The 4,708-nt window shown below is 44.2% G+C and overlaps 1 protein-coding gene across 1 annotated transcript in view; it reads left to right on the forward strand.

Annotated features, from left to right (window-relative positions):
• Positions 1-4,708, forward strand: part of LOC105003384 — a 46,851-nt gene continuing 42,143 nt past the window's right edge. Inside the window, exon 1 of the mRNA XM_010860520.1 lies at positions 1-72. The gene's annotated coding sequence lies outside the window, so the exon portion shown is untranslated. The remainder of the gene's footprint in view (positions 73-4,708) is intronic.

The following is a 4,708-nucleotide window of genomic DNA, read 5'->3' on the forward strand; positions in this document are numbered from 1 at the left end:
TGAGCCTTTCTGCCTCGGTGGCGGCAGCAGCAGCTGTAAATCCTCGGCTCTGATCCAAGTCACAGATTGCAGGTTGGTGAGCGAGTCCCTTTTCTGGCCAGCCGCCGCTGTCCCCACTAGTGTTCAGAGTTTGACCCGTCCTACAGGTTGGTTGGGGGTGTTCGCGGGTGGAGGCCGAGTGAGGGAGACCTCTGCAGTTTTGAGATGACTCAAGTTCAGGAAGGGAGTGAGGAAGACACACCTTTGGAGCTGGGAGTCGCCTGTGTAAAGGTGGTGATAATGAAACCCTGATTCTGGAAGCTAAAGGATGTCGGGGAGTCACCTCTGAAAGTCCTGTTAGGGAATGACGTTAGGAAATAACGGCCGACCTGGGGACTGGCTTGGATCCAGAGGTCAGCAGCCCATCCCCCCATCTTCAACTTTACAGCTCCAGGAAGTGAGCACCGTTTATCCTGCCCCCACCCCCCACCCCTCCACCCCTGAGGCCCTGACTCCTCCCAGAGGGAGCTGGGGGATGAGCCTTCCGGACGCGTTCAGTCTGACCTGCGGGCTGCGTGCAATTTCCCCATAGCGGGCAGGGCGGCGCCCCACCGAGCTCAGGAAAAAAGACCTTTTCGAGAGTAGTCTGTTCTTCAGAGACTATTTTAAAAACCTTTCGTTTGCCTTGACTCTCTGAAGCCTCTACGTGCCCTTCACGCGGAGATATCTGCCCTCTGTGGCTGGACCACTTACTGTCACTTGAAGTGACAGGGCGGTATAAGAAATGGGGTCCCTTCCCTTGTGGGGCTCATGATACAGATACTTTCTTTCTCATCCTCACTGTGAATGAGCTCAGCGAGATTAGAGACAGCGTTTAATCTGTCGATGAAGACAAAAATGTGTGGTTAGGAGCATAGCAGCTGTGGCCAGCGTGCCTGGGCTCAGCGTCGGTCTTGGACACTTAGACCCAGCCTGTGTGCCTCCTACCTGTTGCTTCAGCTTCAGCTTCTTCTATCTATGTAATGAACAGCGTCATATTTACATTCTAGAGTTTTGGTGAGGTTTAAGTGAGGCAGAAGTTTAAACAGGAGAGCGCCTGAAAAAATCGTAAATACTCAAAATATTAATCAAACTCAATGCCTACCTTAGAAAAGTATGAAATCAAAATTTTGGAAAGAATACCGATTTACTGACTTTTACTCTGAAAGCCGTTTTAATATCGAGTTGTGAGCTTTCATTCTAAAAGATGTTTCAGATCTAAGTATCAGTTCATTCTCTGCCATTCCCCACCCACCGTCACCCCTTTCTATTTTGCACCCTAAATTGCAATTACCTGGGAGGAAAGCAGAGCTTCTGAGGAGTTAATGTGCATACGAATCGCCTGAGGTCTTATACAAACGCAGATACTGAATTGGTCTCTCTGAGGCCCAGAAATTCTGGATTCCAGTGAGGCAAGTTAGCAGACCACTTTACCATTTTCTGGAGGCTGCTTCTGATGTAATTGGTTCCACCCAGTCCTGGATTTGGCTTCTTTCATTTGCTAATTTGGGCTTCCCAGGTGTTGCTAGTGGTGAAGAACCCCCTGTCAATACAGGAGAGACACAAGAGATGCAGGTTCGATCCCTGGGTCGGGAAGATCCCCTGGTGGAGGGCATGGCAATCCACTCCATTATTCTTGCCTGGAGAATTCTCACGGACAGAGGAGCCTGGCAAGCTACAGTTCATGGGGTCCTAAAGAGCTGGACCGGACTGTAGGACTTTCATTTGCTAATTTGATCTTCAGAGCTTTTCCCCTTAGGCTCTGGTATCTGCTCTCACACAGCGGGACTCATTTTTCTGCCACCCACACAGCTCTTGAGACATGGGACTCTGTTGGCTTTTCTTGTGTCATTTGGGCTGCATTGAGCAGTAGCCATTGGTGAAGCGCCTAATGGGATGTGGGCGGGGCTCACGCAAACCCTTATAACTGAATGTTAGCTGAGTCTGTTTTCTTCCATTCCCCAGGTTCAACTTCATAACAAGAGACATCAACTCTTACATAATCTTTTCTGTTCAAGAATCTTACTCTGCCTTGAATATCTCAAGTAGAGCATTAGATGGAAAAGTTATATAGAATTATAGGGCCACATATATAATTTAAATTTTTCTATTGGATTCATTAAAACATTAGAAGAAACTATTTTAATATATTTAACTTCATGCTCCCCAAATATATTTAAACAATGTAATCAATATTTTAAAATCCATTAATGAAATGTTTTAGATTATTTTTCTTACCAAATCTTTCTTACCAGATTATTTGCTTCTTACCATATCTTCAGTGTGTATTTTATACTTCACATCAGATCAGATCAGATGCTCAGTCGTGTCCGACTCTTTGCAACCCCATGAATCGCAGCACGCCAGGCCTCCCTGTCCATCACCAACTCCCAGAGTTCACTCAGACTCACGTCCATCGAGTCAGTCATGCCATCCAGCCATCTCATCCTCTGTCGTCTCCTTCTCCTCCTGCCCCCAATCCCTCCCAGCATCCGAGTCTTTTCCAATGAGTCAACTTTTCGCATGAGGTGGCCAAAGTACTGGAGTTTTAGCTTTAGCATCATTCCTTCCAAAGAAATCCCTGAGCTGATCTCCTTCAGAATGGACTGGTTGGATCCCCTTGCAGTCCAAGGGACTCTCAAGAGTCTTCTCCAACACCACAGTTCAAAAGCATCAATTCTTCGGCGCTCAGCTTTCTTCACAGTCCAACTCTTACATCCATACATGACCACAGGAAAAACCATAGCCTTGACTAGACGAACCTTTGTTGGCAAAGTAATGTCTCTGCTTTTGAATATGCTATCTAGGTTGGTCATAACTTTCCTTCCAAGGAGTAAGCATCTTTTAATTTCATGGCTGCAGTCACCATCTGCAGTGATTTTGGAGCCCAGAAAAATAAAGTCTGACACTGTTTCCACTGTTTCCCCATCTATTTCCCATGAAGTGGTGGGACTGGATGCCTAATTTTCCGATCTTCTGAACACAAGTTAGAAATGTATTGTCAAGCATGGTAGCCACATGTGGCTACCGTGCTTGACAACACATTTCTAACTTGTGTTCAGAAGATCGGAAAATTAAGCCTCAGTTTTTCTCATTGCATTTCTTCTATTTTTTGTTAGCTCTACTGAGTTGTCATTTACATTTAATAAGTTGGCAGTTTTAATAAGCCTACAATTCCATCAGGTTTGACCATATATAGTTGTCCAAACAACACAGTCATGATACACATAGGGGATTTCCATCATCCTCCATACTTTTTTGTGTCCCTTTGTAATTTATCCCCTTCTGGCAGCCCCGGGCCCTGGTATCCACTAGTCTGTTCTCAAATAGTAGACTTTTTTGTCGTTTTTAGGATTTCATATAAATGAAATCATACAGCACCTTATCCTTGCTGTCTAGTTTCTTTCATTTTGCATAATTCTTTTGAGATTTATTTTGTTGTATATATCAGTACGCCCATTTTATTGTCTAGTAATATGCACTGAGGTCATGGTTTTAGCTCACTAGATCTCTAGCAATGCCTTGTACTCACCTTACTTATCTCACAGATTGTTTTCTTGGTCTGGAGCACTTTCTCAGGCACTTCTGTAAGGGCTTGTTACTGGTAGGCAACTTGATATTTTTTTAATCTTATTACACTCTCAAGAGGGGAAAATTGATGTCAACTACAGGACCTGTCACCAGATTCAGTGGGTCCATCAGTTGGGGTGCATAGCCAATGAACCACCAACTACTGATTAAAGTAGAAGTGTTTCTTACTTGCGACAAGTAAGGAGACAGGGAGAAGCTCTCAAAAACTGTCTTTCTGAACAGCAGGATCAGGGAAGTTTTGTGTCTGGGGTGCATGGCTATTCATGAAATGGGAGGCTTGATCTTCCATGTAGTATGGGTTTCTCTAGCTTGCCAAAAATGGCGAGCAAACAGGTGCTTGGTGGTTTGCTCACACTGTGGTTATCTTGTTGATTGGAATGCACTGTAACCTTTGTGAAACATCTGGTATTTGAAACTTTTTGCATCTTTTTGCAATGGTTTCTGCAAAACAATGCATACCTTGGTTTAACTCCATCAGTTCCCTGCTGCTGCCTAGCTAACAGATTTTGTTTTCTTAAATTTTGCCCACACTGAGCATGTTGTACACAGTATACATCCACCTTTGCTGGGGGCCAGTTAAGAAACATAGAATTATATCTGCACTCAAGTCACGCTATGGCCTACCTTGTACATGAGGGTCACAGCTGGAATCAGAGGTAGTGTACCTTCAAGTAGGCAGTGTCTTTGTCAGCTGGCTCTTCTTTGGTGACCCAAACTAGACTCCTAGGCCCATTCCTATATAGGCAAGTGGAACATGTGGTTTCCAATGAGTGATTCAATGCTGCTGCTGCTGCTAAGTTGCTTCAGTCGTATCCGACTCCTAGCGACCCCATGGACTGCAGCCTACCAGGCCCCTCCATCCATGGGATTTTCCAGGCAAGAGTACTGGAGTGGGTTGCCATTGCCTTCTCCGTGATTCAATGCTGGAACACTATAAATAAATACTTTTAAATTTCTTTAAAATTATGTGATTTAAGACAACACTAATATAATTTAATGACTGAAAACTTTCAAGAATGAGAAGATATTTTTCAATGAGGACATCTATATTAATTAAGCACAGACAAAAAATAAAGTTAGGGTCAGTTTCAATATCTTG

Source organism: Bison bison, unplaced genomic scaffold, assembly GCF_000754665.1.
Source record: "Bison bison bison isolate TAMUID 2011002044 unplaced genomic scaffold, Bison_UMD1.0 scf7180017857213, whole genome shotgun sequence".
NCBI classification, from domain to species: Eukaryota; Metazoa; Chordata; class Mammalia; order Artiodactyla; family Bovidae; genus Bison; species Bison bison.